The sequence below is a fragment of the Phalacrocorax aristotelis genome, chromosome W (genome assembly GCF_949628215.1).
Source record: "Phalacrocorax aristotelis chromosome W, bGulAri2.1, whole genome shotgun sequence".
NCBI classification, from domain to species: Eukaryota; Metazoa; Chordata; class Aves; order Suliformes; family Phalacrocoracidae; genus Phalacrocorax; species Phalacrocorax aristotelis.
This window is the reverse complement of record NC_134310.1, coordinates 10,559,274-10,579,907: the sequence shown is the minus strand read 5'-3', so window position 1 is coordinate 10,579,907 and position 20,634 is coordinate 10,559,274. Positions and strand designations below refer to the sequence as shown.

General features: G+C 46.0%; 1 long non-coding RNA gene across 1 annotated transcript; it reads left to right on the top strand.

Annotated features, from left to right (window-relative positions):
• The first annotated feature begins 4,182 nt into the window (after positions 1 to 4,182).
• On the top strand, positions 4,183 to 19,685 carry LOC142049496 (uncharacterized). The gene is made up of 4 exons (XR_012657741.1): positions 4,183 to 4,238; positions 6,375 to 6,466; positions 15,828 to 15,943; positions 18,045 to 19,685. It is a non-coding gene; the product is annotated as an uncharacterized LOC142049496 (long non-coding RNA).
• Positions 19,686 to 20,634: the final 949 nt, after the last annotated feature.

Sequence of the window (20,634 nt, the reverse complement as noted above, 5' to 3'; positions counted from 1 at the left end):
GAGCAGGTAGAGAAATTGGGATTGAAATTGAGCCCAGGAAAAAGGGAGAGGCTGGAGGAAGGTGTTTTAAGATTTGTTCTTATTTGTCATTATCCTAGTCTGGTGTTAATTGGCAATAAATTGAATTAATTTCCCCAAGTCAAGTCTGTTTTGCCCCTGACAGTAGCTGGTGAGTGATTTCCCTGTCCTTAGCTCAACCCACAAGCCTTTTGTTGTATTTTTTCTCCCCCTCTCCTGCTGAGGAGGGGGAGTGATAGAGCAACTTGGTGGGCACCTGGCAGCCAGACAAGGTTAACCCACCACAAGGCCACAGTTTAATCTCACTTGGAGCAGTTTCCAACAAACCTGGAACTGACTGCCCCAGGGGTGGAAGTACAGCCCTACCATTTGCCATGGAATGGTCCAGACTGTACTGGAACAGGGTAAGGACCCTGAACATCTGCAATACATTGATGACATCATTGTGTGGGGCCACACAGTGAAGGAACAGTTTGAGAAAGGTAAAAGAATAATCCAGAGCCTTATTAAAGCTGGTTTTGCCATGAAAAGAAGCAAAATCAAAGGACCTGCCCAAGACATCCAGTTTAGTGAATAAAATGGCAAGATGAATGTTGTCAGTGAACCAAGAGATGTGATCAATAAGGTAACAGCCATGTCCCTACTAAGTAACAAAAACAAAACATAAATTTTCCAAGGCATTGTGGGTTTCTGGAGAATGCATATTGTGGATTACAGACAGCTTGTGAGCTATCTCTATCAAGAGATCTGAAACAAGAACAAACAACGCTACATGGAATAAGTGGGTAGCATTGGTCAAGCAACAGTGCTGAAGAGGTGTCATGGTTTCAGCTGGGATAGAGTTAATTTGATATATTACTGTGCTTTGGACTTTATATTATTATAATAATCATTAGCAATATCATTATCATAATTATTATTAGTATTTTATTTTAATTATTTAAATGATCTTATCTCAACCCAGGAGTTTTCTTGCTTTTGCTCTTCCGATTCTCTTCGCCATCCTGCAGGGGTGGGGGGAGTGAGCAAGCGGCTGCATGGTGTTTAGTTGCTGATTAGGGCTGAACCACGACAGTCCTTTCTAGCGCCCAACATGGGGCTCGAATGGTTGAGATAACAATTGCTGGTCACAGCATTGACTGTGTTCTCAATATTAGTTCATCCAATCTGCACCATGCTCTTGTATTTGCTGTGTCTGTTAAAGATTGGCATTGGTTTTTGTGGTCTTCTGTGCTCTGCAGTGAGTAGCGATATTTTGCCTGGGAGAGTTGTTTTTAAAACATTGGCCTTGAGGTTTATTTGGTATTTGAGGTTTATATTGGAGCCGTTACTATATGTTGGATACCACCTCATGGAGACAATTAGCGATTATACCTCCTCCTCTGAGAGTTTTTTTATGGAAGAAATACAAAATGGCACCTTAGCTACCATCTTCTATTATGTCTCCTCCTTCATTACAGCAACTTTTCAGTATCTTGAACATCCTTGGGTACTTAAGACACTTCTATTGGTATTTCTTTGGTAGATTTTTTTCGGTTTTGTCTAAGGTTAATAAGTAATTCAAGCATATCATCCAGAGATCTGCTCCAAGGCTCGATAGTTATGAGAGGCAGGGCATGTGGGATAGCATGGGCAAATACCTAGCTGCACTGGTTTTGGCTGAGAAGAGGTTAATTCTCCTCCGTGTGCGGGGGGGTGTTACCACCAACGGTGGCAGAGGTGATTGATAGACTCCGGGATTATGAAACAAATATCTCTTCCTCGCTAGTCTCTGCTGTGGAGAAACGATCCCGAGAGGTCCAGCAACTCAAAGAAGATATGTCCTGCTCCCCACCTCGACAGAGCAGTGTCTCAGCTGTAAGGAATAAGCATCCTTTTGTTCAAAGGAGAGGATACACACCACGGGCCACCGTATGGTTCTACCTGCGTGACCACGGAGAGGATGTGATGAGGTGGGATGGCAAGCCTACCTCGACCCTAGAGGCACAGGTACATGAGCTGCAAGGAAAAAAAATCACTCGGGGGTTCTTCCAGGAAAGCTGCTGCTCCAATTTCCAGTGAGAAGGTCTGCAGACAGAGGAGCAGAAGCGCTGATTTTATTTCTAAGCATAATAGAGAGACTCTTGATTCGCATTTACAGGAAGTGAGTTGTGACTGCCATGATCAAGACTAGAGGGGCCCTGCCTCCAGCCGGGTGGAGGAAAGGGATAACCGGGCTTACTGGACTGTGCAATAGTGTCCATGGTCAAGTCCACTCCTTGATCATGAGACCACCTGTATGTTGCATCTCTCCCTTGATGGCCTGAGGTGTCATGGGCCCACCGAACTAGAAATAGTTCACCCTTATGTTGCCAGACCAGATCCACCTCAGCCACTTCAATCTTGGCAGCCTGATCTACCTGCTGGTTGTTCTGATGTTCTTCAGTGGCCCGACTCTTGGGGACGTGAGCATCCACATGCCGTACCTTTACAACCAGGTTCTCTACCCGGGCAGCAATATCTTGCCACAATGTGGCAGCCCAGATGGGTTTGCCTCTGCGCTGCCAGTTGCTTTGCTTCCACTGCTGTAACCACCCCCACAGGGCATTTGCCAACATCCAGGAGTCAGTATAGAGATAGAGCACTGGCCACTTTTCCCATTCAGCAATGTCTAAGGCCAGCTGGATGGCCTTTACCTCTGCAAACTGGCTTGAGTCTCCTTCTCCTTCAGTAGTTTCTGCTACTTGTCGTGTAGGACTCCATACAGCAGCCTTCCATCTCCGGTGCTTTCCCACAAGGTGACAGGACCCATCAGTGAACAGGGTATACTGCTTCTCATTTTCTGGCAGTTTGTTATACAGTGGGGCTTCTTCAGCACGTGTCACCTCCTCCTCCTCTGGTGATATTCCAAAGTCTTTGCTTTCTGGCCAGTCCATAATCACTTCCAAGATTCCTGGGCGACTGGGGTTTCCTACTCGAGCCCGCTGGGTGATCAGTGCAACCCATTTACTCGACGTAGCATCAGTTGCATGGTGTGTAGAGGGGATGTTTCCTTTGAACATCCAGCCCAACACTGGCAGTCGGGGTGCTAGGAGCAACTGTGCCTCGGTACCAATGACTTCTGAAGCAGCTCAAACTCCTTCATATGCTGCCAATATCTCTTTTTCCGTTGGAGTATAGCAGGCTTCGGACCCTCTGTACCCCCAACTCCAAAACCCTAGGGGTCGACCTCAGGTCTCCCCTGGCGCTTTCTGCCAGAGGCTCCAGGTAGGAACATTTTCCCTGGCTGCGGTGTAGAGCACGTTTTTTACACCTTGTCCTGCCCAGACTGGCCCAAGGGCTACTGCATGAACTATCTCCTATTTAACTTGTTCAAGTTCTGTTGTTGCTCAGGGCCCCATTTGAAATCATTCTTTTTCCAGGTCACTTGATAGAGAGGGCTTACAATCAGACTATAATCTGGAATATGCATTCTCCAAAAACCCGCAACGCCCAAGAAAGCTTGTGTTTCCTTTTTGCTAGTTGGTGGAGACATGGCTGTTATTTTGTTGATCACCTCCCTTGGAATCTGACGACATCCATCTTGCCATTTGATTCCTAAGAACTGGATCTCCTGTGCAGGTCCCTTGACTTTACTTTGTTTTATGGCAAAACTGGCCTTCAGAAGGATCTGGACTATTTTCTTCCCTTTCTCAAAAACTTCTTCTGCTGTATTTCCCCACACAATGATATCATCAACGTATTGTAGGTATCCAGGACCTCCACCCGATTCCAGTGCATTATGGATCAGTCCATGACAAATGGTAGGGCTGTGTCTCCACCCCTGGGGCTGTCCATTCCGGGTGTACTGGACACCCCTCCAAGTGAAAGCAAACTGTAGCCTGCACTCTGCTGCCATAGGGATTGAGAAGAATGCATTAGCGATATCAGTTGTGGCACACCCCTTGGCTGCCTTTGACTCCATTTCGTATTGAAGTTCTAGCATGTCTGGCATGGAAGCACTCATGTGCTGCTTTTGGCTGAGAAGGGGTTAATTCTCCTCACTGTGGGGGTCAGCTACCTTTCCAGCTTCCCGCTCTCTTCCGCATTAGCGGGAGGCTGGGAGGGGCAGGGCCATGGTGGGGGTGGCTGACCCCGACTGGCCAATGGCATGTTCATTCTATATCATGTGACACCATCACCAGCATATTAAGGCGGGGCAGTCTATGGCTCGGGAATGTGCAGCGTCGGGTCGGCAGGCGGTGAGCAGCTATCTCGCGTGCGGTTTATTTTGGCGGTTCATTCCCTTCCCCCTCTCCTTCCCCCCCTCCCCCCCCCCCCCCGGGTTTTGCGCTTCTCGTTGTTTTTCTTTCCATTGCATTTTTGTTGTGTTTTTTGTTATTTTAATTATTAAACTGTTTTTATCTCAACCCACGAGCTTACCCTTCTGATTCTCTCCCCCATCTACTGGTGGGGGAGTGAGCGAGCGAGCAACTGTGTGGGGCTGAGTTGCTGGCTAAACCACTACAGTCTTTTTGGCACCCAACGTGGGGCTCAAGGGTTGGAGATAATAACAGCTGCTAGTCACAGCACCATGTTGTCACTTTTGCAGTTGGTGTTAAAGATTGGTGTTGGTTTGTTTAGTCTGCTGTGATTAGTAATGTTTTGCCTTAGAGATTTGTTATGCAAACACTCGTTTTCAGCTTTATCTGGTATTTGGGGTTTTTGCTGAAACCGTTACTGTACTTTGGATACCACCTTGTTGAGGCAATTAGCAATTTTACCTTCTCCTCTGAGAGATTTTATATGGAGGAAACAAAGAATGGTATGTTTGCAACTTTTTTTCTGTGATGTCTCCGCCTTTAATACAAGAACCTTTTTATATCTTGAACATTCTTGGGTGGTTAAGGTGCACTTATTGTTAGTTTTTGGGCATGTTGTTTTGGTTTTGACTAAGCAACACTAAGAATATCACCCAGAAATCTGCCCCAAGGCTTGATAGTTACGAGTGGCAGGGCATGTGGGATAGCATGGGCAAATACCTAGGGCAGTAGGCACCCCCAGTGTTTTGGAGTTTCACCCCTGCACAAGTGCAGAATCCTGAAAAACTAGTAGAATATTTGGAGAAAGTATGTTGTTACGCTGGGAACTCCAGAGAGACACAGATCACTGCAACGTGCTGGGGCCTGGCCCATGCGTACTGAGCCCTGCTCAACAGTATTCAGTGCTCCCCAGGGGAAGAGAAGGTCTCTGGATTGAAAGGCGAAGTGACAGGTACTGTGGTCACTCAAACCCCCATGACAAGTACTGGAGCTGACTCAGAGAATCAACCCGTGCCAGTATCAGTTGCCCCCATACACAAGATGAAATATTGGAAGTGGACGTCAACTTGTTTAGAATGGGATGATGAAAAAGCAGGGCCATCACAAGGAGAGGAGGAAGAAGTCATAAATGAAATAGAGACCACCCGATCCCTGTCCTTGAGTGAGTTGCGAGATATGCGAAAAGATTTCAGCCGTTGTTCAGGTGGGCACATTGTCACCTGGCTGCTCTGATGCTGGGATAATGGGGCCAGTAGCCTGGAACTAGAGGGAAAAGAACCCAACAACTGGGATCCCTTTCTGGGGAAGGGGGTGTTGACAAAGCAATTGGGGAAAAAAACACAAGTCCTCAGCCTCTGAAGGCAACTCCTGTCCGGAGTGAAGGAAAGGTATCCCTTTAAAGAAGATGTTACATATCGCCCAGGAAAATGGACAACCATCGAGAGAGTTATCCAGTATCTAAGGGAATTGTCTGTGCTTGAGGTGATTTATGGTGACCTGGACGATCTACGGTCATCCAAAGATCCAGATGAAGCCGAGTGCACACTACCCATGTGGCAGAAGTTTGTACAGAGCGCACCATCTTCGCATGCAAACTCATTGGCAGTAATGACCTGGAGAGGGGACGAGGCACCAACGGTGGCAGAGGTGATTCATAGACTCTGGGATTACAAAACAATTATCTCTTCCTCGCTCGTCTCTGCTGTGGAGAAACTATCCCAAGAGGTCCAGCAATTCAAAGAAGATCTATCCTACTCCCCACCTCTACAGAGTAGTGTCTCAGCTGTAAGGAATAAGCTGGCTAGGGACCGGCAGCGATCGTGGCTCAGGGACCAGCAATGTCGGTCGACGGGTGGTGAGCTTTTGCATCACTTGATTTGTTTTTTATCCCTTTTTTTTTCCCAGCTTCATTTCTCTCTCTCGTTATTTTCCTTTTCATTGTATTATTGTTATTAACATTGTTATCATAATCATTATTTTTATCATTACTATTTTATTTTAATTATTAAACTCTTCTTATCTCAACCCACGAGTTTTCTTGCTTTTGCTCTTCCAATTCTCTTCCGCATCCCACAGGGGTGGGGTGAGTGAGCGAGCAGCCGCGTGACGTTTGTTTGGAGGCTCTAGCAGGGGAGCGCAGCTACCGTCTACCCTTGGACCGATGAATGGTATGCCTCTATTGGGGAAGGTTGTCCTCTTCGACCGAGCGTGCAGCTTCGAGAGGGACGCTCATGGAGCGGTGAGGGAGGAAGGGGACACCCGCCTAGCTAGCCAGATCAGCCAAATCAACCCTGTCAATCAATGGGGTGACAGATGTCGCAGCCAGATCGCCCTCACATTGTCGATTGGGGCTAAACCACAACAAGAGGCCACACTGCATAATAAATTACCAGAAAATGAGAAGCAATATACTCTGTGTACTGATGGGTCCTGTCATATTGTGGGAAACTTGCTGTAGCCACCCCCACAGGGCATTTGCCACCATCCATGAGCCAGGATAGATTGCTCATTTAACAATCTTTAGGGCTAGTTGGATGGCTTGCACTTCTACAAACTGACTCGGTTCACCTTTTCCTTCGATGGTTTCTGCAGCTTGTGATGTGGGACTCCATACAGTAGCTTTCCTCTTCCGATAGGTTCCCACAATATGCTAGGACCCATTCGTAAATGGAGATATTGCTTCTCATTTTCCGGTAATATATTATGCACTGGAGCCTCTTGAGCACAGGTCTTCTCCTCAGGCAATGCTCCGAAATTTCTGCCTGCTGGCCAGCCCATGATCTCTTCCAGGATTCCTGGGTGGTTGGGGCTTCCCATTTGAGCCCTTTTTGTGACCAATGCTACCCACTTACTCCATGTAGTGTCAGTTGCATGATGCATAGGGGGAGGACCCTCCCTTTGAACATCCATCCCAGCACAGGCAATCAAGGTGCAAGAAGAGCTCTGCTTCAGTACCAACTACTTCTGAAGTGCATCAAACCCCTTTATATGCTGATAATATCTCTTTTTCAGTTGGAGTGTATAGAGCCTCAGATCCTCTATATCCCCGGCTCTAAACCTCTAGATATCAACCTCGATTGTCTCCAGGTGCTTTCTGCCAGAGGCTCCAGGTGGGGCCATGCTGCCTGGCTGTGGTGTAGAGTACATTTTGCATAGCTGGTCTTGTCCAGTCTGGCCCAAGGCCTACCTCACAAACTATCTCCTGCTTAATTTCTTTGAATGCTTGTCGATGCTCAGGGCCTCACTTGAAACTGTTCTTCTTCTGGGTCACTTGATAGAGAGGGCTTACGATCGGACTGTAACCTGGAATATACATTCTCCAGAAACCCACAACACCTAAGAAAGCTTGATTTCCTTTTTGTTAGATGGTGGAGACGTAGCTGTTATCTTATTGATCACATCCCTTGAGTCTGTGATGCTATCTTACTGTTTTTTTCCCCAAAACTGGACCTCTTCTGCAGGTCATAGAATCATTTAGGTTGGAGAAGACCCCTAAGATCATCAAATCCAAGCGTAAACCTAATACTGCCAAGTCCACCACTATGCCATGGACCTAAACGCCATGTCTACGTGTCTTTTAAACACCTCCAGGGATGGAGACTCCACCACTTCCCTGGGCAGCCTGTTATAATGCTTGGCAACCCTTTTGGTGAAATTTTTTTTCCTAATGTCCAATCTAAACCTCCCCTGATGCAACTTGAAGCTATTTCCTCTCGTCCTATTGCTAGTTACTTGGGAGAAGAGACTGACACCCACCTGACTACAACCTCCTTTCAGGTAGTTGTAGAGAGCGATAAGGTCTCCCCTCAGCCTCCTCTTCTCCAGACTAAACAACCCCAGTTCCCTCAACCTCTCCTCATAAGACTTAGATTCCATAGCCTTCACCAGCTTTGTTGCCCTTCTTTGGACATGCTCCAGCACCTCAATGTCCTTCTTGTAGTGAGGGGCCCAAAACCGAACACAGTATTCAAGGTGCGGCCTCACCAGTGCTGAGTACAGGGGCACAATCACTTCCCTACTCCTGCTGTCCACACTGTTCCTGATACAAGCCAGGATGCTGTTGGCCTTCTTGGCCACCTTGGCACACTGTCGGCTCATATTCAGCTGGCTTTCGACCAACACCCCCAGGTCCTTTTCTGCCCTTGCTTTCCTGATCCCACCTCTACACATCCAGGCAGCATCCCTACTCCCTACATTATTCCCAGGATACACATCCCTGATTCAACTGTCTGTGCATTTCCTTCTTGCACTTTAGCTTAACTGGGAGGTATTACTCAGCCATGCCGGTCTCCTGTTTTCCTTGCCTGATTTCTTACATGTGGGAATCAAAAGCTCTTGTGCTCGAAGAATAATGTCCTTGAAGAGTTGCCAGCTCTGTTCAGCTCCTTTATCCCTGAGGGCAGTTTCCCAAGGGGTCCCATCCACTAATTCCTTAAATTCAGGGTCTCCTAAAATTCAGGGTCCTGACTCTACACTTCACCTGGCCCATATCCCTCAAGATAATGAATTCCACCAGGGCATGATTACTGCAGCCCTGGCTTCCACCAGTCTTGACCTTTCCAATTAAATCATCTGTCTTGGTAAGTGACAGGTCCAGTAAGGCTTCTCTTCTGGTCAGGCTCTCTATCACGTGGATTAAGAGTTTATCCTCAATGTACTCCAAGAGTCTCCTGGACTGCTTACAGCTTGCTGTGTTGCTTTTCACAGAATCACAGAATGGTAGGGGTTGGAAGGGACCTCTGGAGATCATCTTGTCCAACCCCCCTGCTTGAGCAGGGGCACCTAGAGCAGGGGGCACAGGACTGCGTCCAGGCGGGTTTTGAATGTCTCCAGGGAAGGAGACTCCACAACCACCCTGGGCAGCCTGTTCCAGTGCTCTGTCACCCTCACAGGAAAGAAGTTTTTTTTCTCATATTTAAGTGGAACTTCCTGTGTTCCAACTTGTGCCCATTACCCTTGTCCTGTCATTGGGCTCTACTGAAAAGAGTCCAGTCCCATCATCCTAACACCCACCCTTTAGATATTTATAGGTACTGATGAAACCCCCCCTCAGTCTTCTCTTCTCCAGGCTAAACAAACCCAAGTCTCTCAGCTTTTCCTTATAAGAGAGATGTTCCAGTCCCCTTATCATCTTTGTAGCTCTCCGCTGGACTTGCTCGAGCAGTTCCCTGTCCTTCTTGAACTGGGGGGGCCCAAAACTGGGCACAGTACTCCAAATGCGGTCTCACTAGGGCAGAGTAGAGGGAGAGGATAACCCCTCTCGACCTGCTGACCACACTCCTTTTAATGCAGCCCAGGATACTGTTGGCCGCCTTGGCCACAAGGGCACATTGCTGGCTATGGGTCAGCTTGCACTCCCAGGTCCTTCTCAGCAGAGCTGCTTTCCAGTAGGTCAGCCCCCATCCTGTACTGGTGCATGGGGTTGTTCCTTCCCAGGTGCAGGACCCTATACTTGCTCTTGTTGAATTTCATCAGGTTCCCCTCGGCCCAGCTCTCCAGCCTGTCCAGGTCTCGCTGGATGGCAGCACAGCCTTCTGGTGTATCAGCCACTCCTCCCAGCTTGGTATCATCAGCGAACTTGCCGAGGTTACACTCTATCCCATCATCCAGGTCACTGATGACTATGTTGAACAGGACTGGACCCAGCACAGACCCCTGGGGAACACCACTAGTTACGGGCCTCCATCCAGACTCTGCCCCATTGATCAGGACCCTGTGAGTTCTGTTGTTGAGCCAGTTCTCTATCCATCTCACTGTCCGCTCATCCAACCCACACTTCCTTAACTTGTCTATGAGGATGCTATGGGAGACAGTGTCGAATGCCTTGCTGAAGTCGAGACAGACAACATCCACTGCTCTCCCTTCGCTGACCCAACCAGTCACGCCATCACAGAAAGCTATCAGGTTGGTCAAGCGTGATCTTCCCTTGGTGAATCCATGTTGACTACTTCTGATAACCTTCTTTTCCTCTACATGCCTGGAGATGACCTCCAGGATGAACTGCTCCATCACCTTTCCTCGGGGATGGAGGTGAGGCTGACTGGCCTATTGTTTCCCAGGTCCTCCTTCTTGCCCTTTTTGAAGACTGGAGTGACATTTGCTGTCGTCCAGTCCTCGGGCACCTCTCCTGTCCTCCACGACCTTTCAAAGATGATGGAGAGTGGCTCGGCAAGAACATTCGCCAGCTCCCTCAGCACTCGCGGGTGCATCCCATCGGGGCCCGTGGATTTGCGAGGATCCAGTTTACCTAGGTGATCTCTGACCCAATCCTCCTCAACCAAGAGGAAATCAGTCCTCCTTTCTCCAGATTTTCTCTCTCTCCTCTGGGGGCTGAGATGCCTGAGGGCCAGCCTTAGCAGTAAAGACTGAAGCAAAGAAGGCATTCAGTAACTCTGCCTTCTCTGCATCCTGCATCACCAGGGCCCCTTCCTTGTTCAGCAGTGGGCCCACTGTATCCGCAGTCTTCCTTTTACTGCTGATGTATTTGAAGAAGCCCTTCTTGTTATCCTTGACATGCATTGCCAGATTTCATTCCAAGTGGGCCTTGGCCTTCCTCGTCACATCTCTGCATACCCTGACAACGTTCCTATATTCCTCCCAAGTGGCCAGTCCCTTTTTCCACATACTGTGAACCTCCCTCTTCCATTTGAGTTTCTCTAGAAGCTCTTTGCTCATCCATGCATGTCTCCTGGCTCCTCTGCCTGACTTTTTCCTCCTAGGGATGCACCGATCTTGAGCTCGGAGGAATTGGTCCTTGACTACTGACCAGCTCTCTTGTGCCCCCCTGCCTTCCAGACCCCTAGCCCATGGGATTCCTCCTAGCAATTTTTAGAGAGGCCACAGTTGGCCCTCTGGAAGTCCAAGGTTGTAACCCAACTCATAGCCCTGCTTCTATTATGCAGTATCCTGAACTCCACCATCTCATGGTCACTGCAGCCAAGGGTACCCCCAACTCTCACATCCTCAACCAGCCATTCCTTGTTTGTTAGTATAAGGTCCAGCAGCACATCTCGCCTCGTTGGCTTCTCCACCACTTGCATCAAAAAGTTGCCCCCGATGCTCTGCAGGAGCCTTCTGGATGGTGCATGGCGCGCCATGTTGCTTTTCCAGCAAATATCAGGGCGGTTGAAGTCCCCCACAAGGACCAGGGCCTGCAACTGCGAGGTTACTTCCAGCTGTCTGTAGAAGGCTTCATCAACTACCTCTTCTTGAGCAGGTGGCCTGTAGCAAACGCCCACAATAGTGTCGCCCCTATTTGGCTGTCCCTTAATTTTTACCCACAAGCTCTCAACGTGTTCTCCTTCCGCTCCAAGGCAGAGCTCGATGCATTCCAGTTGCTCCCTCACATAAAGGGCAACTCCCCCACCTTGCCTTACTGGCCTGTTTCCTGAAAAGCCTGTAGCCATCCATGACCACATTCCAGTCATGCAAGCTATCCCACCATGTCTCTGTGATTGCAATGAGATCATGGCCCTGTGACTGCACACAGACCTCTAGTTCCTCCTGTTTATTCCCCATGCTGCGTGCATTGGTGTACAGGCATTTCAGAAAGGTGCTTGAGCACACATGTTTCCCTGGAGGGGTGTACCAGGACCCACTACAGCTATGCAAACCCTTGAGGTGGTTAGTCTCCTGGTTGTCATCTCATGAGGCTGCTGCGGCACCTTTATCACTGCTCAGGTTCTGTCTTATTCCCCCATTGTGTGTGATGGCATTAGTATTGCCACTTTGTCCCCCTCCCCCCAGGTTCCTCAGTTCCAGCAGCAATCAGGGTGATTGAAGTCCTGAGCCTGCGAACGTGATCATAGAATCATAGAATCGTTAAGGTTGGAAAAGACCCTTAAGATCATCGAGTCCAACCGCTAACCCATCGCTGCCAAGTCCGCCACTAAACCATATCCTCCAGCACCACATCTACTCTTCTTTTAAATACCTCCAAGGATGGAGACTCCACCACCTCCCCGGGCAGCCTGTTCCAATGCCTGACAACCCTTTCGGTGAAGAAGTTTTTCCTAATATCCAACCTAAACTTCCCCTGGCGCAGCTTGAGGCCATTTCCTCTTGTCCTATCGCTTGTTACTAGGGAGAAGAGACTGACCCCCACCTCTCTACATCCTCCTTTCAGGTAGTTGTAGAGATCAATAAGGTCTCCCCTCAGCCTCCTCTTCCCCAGACTAAACAACCCCTGTTCCCTCAACCTCTCCTCATAAGACTTGTTCTCTAGACCCTTCACCAAATTCGTTGCCCTTCTTTGGACATGCTCCAGCACCTCGATATTTTTCTTGTAGTGAGGGGCCCAAAACTGAACACAGTACTCAAGGTGCGGCCTCACCAGTGCCAAGTACAGGGGCATGATCACCTCCCTGCTCCTGCTGGCTACGCTCTTCCTGATACAAGCCAGGATGCCATTGGCCTTCTTGGCCGCCTGAGCACACTGCTGGCTCATGTTCAGCTGACTGTCAACCAACACCCCCAGATCCTTTTCCTCCAGGCAGCTTTCCAGCCACTCCTCCCAAAGCCTGTAGCGTTGCATGGGGTTCTTGTGACCCAAGTGCAAGACCTGGCACTTAGCCTTGTTGAACCTCATACAATTGGCCTCGGCCTATTGATCCAGCCTGTCCAGATCCCTCTGCAGAGCCTTCCTGCCATCAAGCAGAATTACACTCCTGCCCAATTTGGTGTCATCTGCAAACTTACTGAGTGTGCACTTGATCCCCTTGTCCAGTTCATTTCTAAAGATATTAAACAAGACTGACCCCAAAACTGAGCCCTGGGGAACACCACTTGTGACCGGTCTCCAACTGCATTTAGCTCCAATCACCGACCATCCAGACAGTTTTTTACCCAGCGAAGAGTACACCCATCCAATCCATGAGCCACCAGCTTCTCTAGGAGGATGCTGTGGGAGACAGTATCAAAGGCTTTACTAAAGTCCAGGTAGATAACAGCCACAGCTTTTCCTTCATCTGCTAGGTGGGTCACCTGGCCATAGAAGGAGATCAGGTTGGTCAGGCAGGACCTCCCTTTCATGAACCCATGCTGGCTGGGCCTGATCCCCTGGTTTTCCTGCACATGCCTAGTGAGCTCAGTCAAGATGTATCACTCCATAATCTTCCCCAGTACTGAGGTCAGGCTGACAGGCCTGTAGTTCCCCAGATCCTCCTTCCGGCCCTTCTTGTAGATGGCTGTCACATTAGCAATCCTCCAGTTGTCTGGGACCTCCCCTGTTAACCAGGACTACTGTTAAATGATGGAGGGTGGCTTGGCAAGATCTTCCACCAGCTCCCTCAGTCCTGTCGGGTGGATCCCATCTGGCCCCATAGACTTGTGAGTGTCTAGGTGGCTCAGCAGGTTGTAAATTGCTTCCTCCTGGATTATGGGGGGTTTATTCTGCTATCTGTCCCTGCCTTCCAGCTCGGGAGGCTGCATACCCTGGGGATAACTGGTCTGACAGTTAAAGACTGAGGCAAAGAAGGCATTTAGTACCTCACCCTTTTCCTCATCCTCAGTTGCAATGTTCCCCTCTGTGTCCAATAGAGGATGGAGATTCTCTTTGGTTCTCTGTTGTTAATGTATTTGTAAAAACATTTTTTGTCATCTCTTACAGCAGTGGCCAGGTTGAGTTCTATCTGGGCTTTTGCCTGTCTTATTTTCTCTCTGCAAGACCTAATGAGATCTCTGTACTCTTCTTGGGCTGCCTGTCCTTTTTTCCAAAAGTGGTAAACTTTCCTTTTTTTCCTGAGTGCCAGCAAAAGCTCCCTTTCTGTATTCTGTCTTGCATACTGTATCTCTGATACCTCAGTGTTTTGCACCAGGAGGTGCTGGTCCATTATGATCCCAGTAAGACTCTGTAAAATATATTTTAAAATTATATTTATTAGAGCTAACACTATAAGGAGAGAACAGTACGGACACCCTTATGTCCCTTTAGATGCTGGGAACCCCAAGCAGTGTAGCATTGAACGGGCCTCCAACTCACATGCAGCATGCTGGACAGACCCCATCCATAGAAGAGATTCTCCCCTTTCTGTCATTCAAGCTATTATAGAATTTTCTTGCAAGAAAACAACTCTGTCGTTTCTGCTGTAAAACAGAAAGGATGTTCTCTTGAGAACTTCTTGCTGCACTGTTACATAAAGGCAAGACCACGCAGGTAGCGTAATCACCAGTGTCGAGTGGGAGCTGTCTGCAGGCTCCTCTGTTACAATGAGCTGGCTACGTTTATCTGCGGCCAAGGGATTTGTGCCACCCAACACAGCCTGAAGGCCGTGCTGTATGCGTAGCATGGCGCAGCACAGCACAGTCCTGGCCTGTGGATCACTAATTCCTCAATATACAATGGTCTTCTGGTCAGGATCACTACGGTCCACCCCTTGATTCACATACAGTTTACCTTTCCCAAAGATATAAGTTACAGATTATATTAGTAAACCGTTCAGCTAAAAAAGTTTTGTTTTGTTTTTAATGTATTGTAACTGCTTTTGGTAAAAGCCCAATGTAATCTATTTGCCAGGTATGGCCAGAAACAAGGCTTCATTGAATCTTCCCATAAAGCTGCTGAGGCAACGTTTAAGCTTACAGACCGCACACCACTGTACTAGTTCCCAAATGGCTTCTTGAGTACATGGGATTCCCTGGCTTCAAGCCCATCTATGTATGCCATCGACACCCAGGTGCCCAGATTTTTTGTGGGCCCATTTAGCAAGGGCTTCCTCATCAGGAAACAGAGAATCGAGGGACAGGGGATCAGAAAGTAAAATAGTGCTATTAATTTGAGCTAAGTGATCAACTGTGGCATTGTGCCCCCTCTCTTCCCCGACACTCCAGGTGATACAAATATCTACATGACGAACCCACAGATTTTAATTCACACACCTCATTGTCCAGTTGTCTGTTTGCCACTTATTAACCCATGCAGTTAATCCCTAGTATACTGCCCATGAGTCAGTATATACGTATAGCTCAGGAGCTGGGGTTTCTCCTAATGTTTCTTATAGTTCAAATTCTTTTTCTGACAGCATTTACTCAAGAAGATTTGTTTTCTCTATGGCATCCAAAATAAATGCTGGTATTGTAGGTAGCCGTATGCACCCTAAAATCCTTCCCTATAGACAGATCTAAAAGTGCAAAACTGGGAAATATGCAAGTAGTCAGTTATGAAATAGAGGAATCTAATCTGGAAACCGCAAGACATATTTTTTCTTTCTCAAGCTGTGAGCTTTAACATACCTTAATTCTCCAAGGCTCAGCATACATTTGTTCTCTTCATTGACATAAACATTCAAGCACAGAACTCTTCTTTTTTGGCACCACCACCGAATCAAAAAACACAGCTGCCTATTTCCACTGTATGTTTTTTATCACAATGTTGCCTGTACTGTTCTAAGGCACATTTAGTTTTGGTGAAGTACATAGAGATTATCAGGCAAAGGTTGCTATAAGAATACACTTGATTTATTAGTAGGGCATTTTATATTTTTTACTACTATTAGTGAAACTAACTAAAATTCATTTACAATTAACTTTTAGTCTGTGAGCAACAATGAAATTTTGTATACTGACAGAAGAGTCAAAACCAGCTCATTTTGACTTAGATGAAGATGACTATCATGAAATATCAACCAAGGATTCACAGTCCCATGAAGGTATGATTTACTTTTTATAGCAAAACCACATCTACATAATATTACAGAACAGTTGTTGAACGTACTCCTATGCTTTCTGTTTATCAGTCACTAGAGATAACATTTTATTGCACCTTTATGAAATGTTGATAGCAATATAATAAAAAATATTTTCAACTTACAGGAGGTAGGTATGTTACATGCTTGAAAAGGAGATAATCTTGTTCATTTCCATTTGAGTTAATGAGATATCTACATTCTTTGCCTATAGAAAGAGGGAAAACAAATTTAAGAAGTAAAAAGAAATAAATAAAAAGAGAGAGAATTACAGTTTTTTGGGAAGTATTTTATTTATTATGGAGGTCTTCGCCTACCTCAGATGGGCTACTCTGATCTCTACCAAAAAATGATACCACAATTAGCATCCCTGAAACAGTTGTTAGCAGATATATGTTAGAGAAAATGCAAATAATGATGACTGAACTTAGTTTAGATATACCTTTTCCAGAAATGTGGAAGTAGGGGGAAAAAGAAAAAAAATATTTTTTCTTTAAAACTGAAATGTGGGGAAAAGTTGAAAACTCTGATTGTTACTTGCTTATCAAAACTTTATTTTCTTATAGAAACTGAACTTTTATAAGGAATAAAAATGCATATATCCCTTAGCTAATACATTAAAGGGTTTTTATATATTTATGAACTAAAATAATATTCAAAAATTAATAGAATAAAATTATGACAAATATACTGGAAACTAAGGTATTGAAGTGTGAGGCTTTTTCTTTTGACATATTTCTAACATGGGAAGAAATAAAATGCTGAATACAGAAAGCATCAGAAATGAAAGTTGTATTTGTGTATAACAAGAGCATTTTGTGAATAGAAATCTAGTGTTATGATACAGATACAGAAGATACTGATGTTTCTAAAGACTGAAAATTATGTGGTATATGCAAATGCACAGCCATACATACATATATCCATTATAATATAGTTAAGGCAACATCATATTAGGAACCAACGGTAAAACTGGCCAGCACCTACGAAGGAAATATAAGCTGAAGCAGGTAATGCCTTTCTCACATGCTGTCTTACATAATTCTAGCCCTTGTTGTAAGAACCAGATGACCCAAGCTGTTTGCTATCTGTGTAGCATCTGCAGAAGAGGGTCCCCCTGCTTCAGTCAGTCACGCTATTATAGGATTTTCTTGCAAGAAAACAACTCTATTATAATGTCTCAAACCTTATCTTTGCTGCCACCTAACTGCATTATTGCTTAATACATCAGATGGCTCAGCCATCTGATCTGCACATCCTGTAATTTCTCTGCTGAGAAATTAGTCTCTGCTACCCTCATTCCAGTCCATAATGCATACTGTGCTGCTCAGTTAATTTCCCTTTTATCAGTACATAATTTTCTCACTAGCATACCCAATCAGGACATTATCACCTGCTAAATAACTAGCTCACTTTTCCTCCAACCTCCCCAATAATCTCCCCTTTTCATATCCTCTCACAGACTACCAGTCAAATACTTTTTACATTCTTTCTTCCCCTTTATATTCTAGTCTATAATTCCACTTTGCATGCTACAAAACAGGCCATCTACAATCAATACATAACAATGTGATCTTTCTAATCAGTAACCCCTGTGTCAGCAACCTGATCTCTGTTTCTTTACAACCCCAACCAGGTAATGGATTTCCAGATATGGTTTTGTAGCAGATTGATCCTCTTTCAGTTTCTGTCTCTCTAGCAAAAGGTGTTTCCTATTTCAGAAAGCTGATTCTGTGCTTTCTACATAGGCTCCCACAAAATATTGATTCTATTTCCTCTAACCCATTAAAACTGACCCCATTTCAGAGTCCCCCCAGAACTTTTTCTTCCCACTCCAGAAAAGAGGTACATTCTGCTGTTAGCAATAGCTTCAAGAGAAAGACTGTGATCTGCAAAACAGAAGACACTGCAAAGGGATTATATTGGGACTCTGTTCCCTTTACTGTGGTGGTTGAGTGGAACTAGGGCAAAGCTGAAGACAGCTTGATTTATCTCTTTTTAGTTATGACTATTAACCCACATTCCTACTGTATTACTCTGCATTAATTATCTTTGAATGTTTCAGGGAAGCCAAGAAGGCTGGCACACAAAGATTTGACTAGATCACGTGCACTACATTCCTTGAACTGGAGCTTGTAACACCACCACCAAGCTATAAACCAAACTCCGAACTTGTGTCTCTTTGACACTCTGGTGTCATGCTGTAGTAGGTATAGTTACAGGAAGGTATGTATTATCTCAACAACAGAGATGGAACAACAGATAAAAAGGCAAGGAACGGGTTTCCAGGAGAATCAAGCAACTCTCATTTATTTCAGCTGCCTTTGCAAGTGCTTAATACTAAAAAATCAGGCCTTAAAAGTAACTCAAACAAGGCCACAATGGGAATTATGTCAGACCGGAAATTAACATACAGGGATCTTTAATATCATCCTGAAACAAAAAAGTCACAAAACCCACATCTCTACATCTCTATCATCTGGAACCTGTCAGTTTGTTATCTCAGTCTCTTAGGTTTTACTACTCAGGCAACAAAGCTGCTGCAAACTCTGCCCAAAAATGGAGGCTTCAATACTCCCAGGTATAATAGCATCACGGAGACCTATATCCATAAGCTGAATCTCAGTGGGTACTGCATTGGATATGTTTTTACAGTACCATTTTTACCAGTATACATGAAAACTCCAAACTTTTTCAATGTTACTCAGAGTCTTGAGCAAAAATGTAGCAAATAAAACCCACGCATCTGATATGTGTTAAAAAAGGAAGCTTGATTTTGTCCTGGCCCATATCTGTGCTTTTCTAATATGAGAGCAGACAGATCTATTCCTATTCTGGATTTATTAGGCAGAGCTAAATCTGGCTGAATTGAGGTTCTGGTGGCGCTTTTGTACTGGGAAACATTGGGGCCTAGATTTCATTGGTGGATGTGTAACCAAAGTGATGAAATTAATCAACCAGGGATGTTGTTATATTATGGGAACATGGAGTGTACGAATCAGTGTATCTGTTGATCTGTATTTTAGTCCCTAGGTAATCATTAATGTGAACAAAACAATAGACAATGTGCTTCTGTCAGAAAAAGATGACAAAATGTGGTTTCGTGTAGTGGACTGAGAAAACTGGCCAGGATTGCCGGGACTGAGAGCCAAAAGGGTAAAAGGTAATTCTGGCAGGGGGAGATTGCGACCACCGACCCATGGACCACCGACCCAAGTAATACCACCTACTCAAAAGAGAACAATAGAAGAAGACAACTGAGTTTGCGCAGTAATCTACATGTAGAACGAGCAAGTTTGTACCAATCAGTAGAAAGGACAATAATGAATATGTATGAATAGGTAAATTTTTGATCTATAAATTGTATGGGAAAGGTGTGTAAGGTATGCACGTTAGGAGGAGCGATCCCCCGTGCATCCGGTGTCGTGAATAAAGAATGCCTGCTCTTTAATACTAAATTGGTGTTAGAGTTGTTTCTGATTTTACCGCGTTTTTCGGTAACAAGCCTGCGCAATAATTTACATGTGAAGCAAGCAATTTCGCACTAATCACTAAAAAGAATAATATTGAATATGTATAGATAAAATGAATATGTATATTTTTGATCTATAAATCACAAGGGAAAGGTGTGTAAGCTATGCACACTTGGAGGAGCGATCCCCCGTGCATCCAGCGCTGCAATAAAGAATGCCTGCTCTTTAATACTAAATTGGTGTTAGAGTTGTTTCTAATTTTACTGCGTTTTTCGGTAACAGATGCAAAGCAGTTTTATTTGCTTTTTATTTATGCCATGGCAGGTCCATGCTTTTGTGTTACTGTGATGCCTGACATGCTGGGTCCTGACCCTGTGCGTGTCTGGAATGGAAAGGTGGAAGCACAGAGCCACGTCCTATGTCACTGGTATAATTTGCAGGCCTGAGACTAGAGATGCTTTGCCCTGTGAGGGAATAAGACGTTCCTGCTTGGTTCCCATAGGAACGATAATGGCCGCTTCTCTATGCGCGCACTAAACTATTCCCCCCCCCCCCCCGCCGCAAGTCCTTGATACAACTACGGAACAGGAGGAAAAAAGATGCCAGCCAGAGAATGCTCGAAGGGCGGGGGGGGGGGGGGCTGGGCTGGGCGTGACTTTATGTAAAGTCGAATGCGGAAAGAGAGATGATGATGCTATCTATCCTTCCCCCACTTCCTAATGTCGTCTCTTTATGGCTGAGGGCTCTCGCGAGATCACTATTGGCGCCATGACCTCTGTACGAGAGCGGTAGCGGCTAGTAAACACTGAGGGTTAGTGATGGCTCCTGGTGGTGTTCGTTAGACCTGCCCGTGGTGATTCCCGCCAGATTTTGCCTCTCTTAAGCTTGGAGAGCTTAAGGTTCTGTTTGTGTGATTACGGGGTACGCTTGAGGAGTAGACGAGGATTGGGTCAGGTCTTCTTTACGTCTCTGCGTCCTTCTGAGCAAGGTCTGCGAGCGGGGAGGTTTGTGTCTGTTCGGCGGAATTAAAAAAATCTGCTTCCATTGAGCTGAACAAAGAAGTGAGGGGAAACGCCTGTTCCGTCTTCCGCTATCACGCACTCGGAGAACGAGACCTCCCCTTCACCGCGGGTGGCTGAGCTAGCGGAAGGCGCACACCATGTGGATCCAAGTTCGTACCAT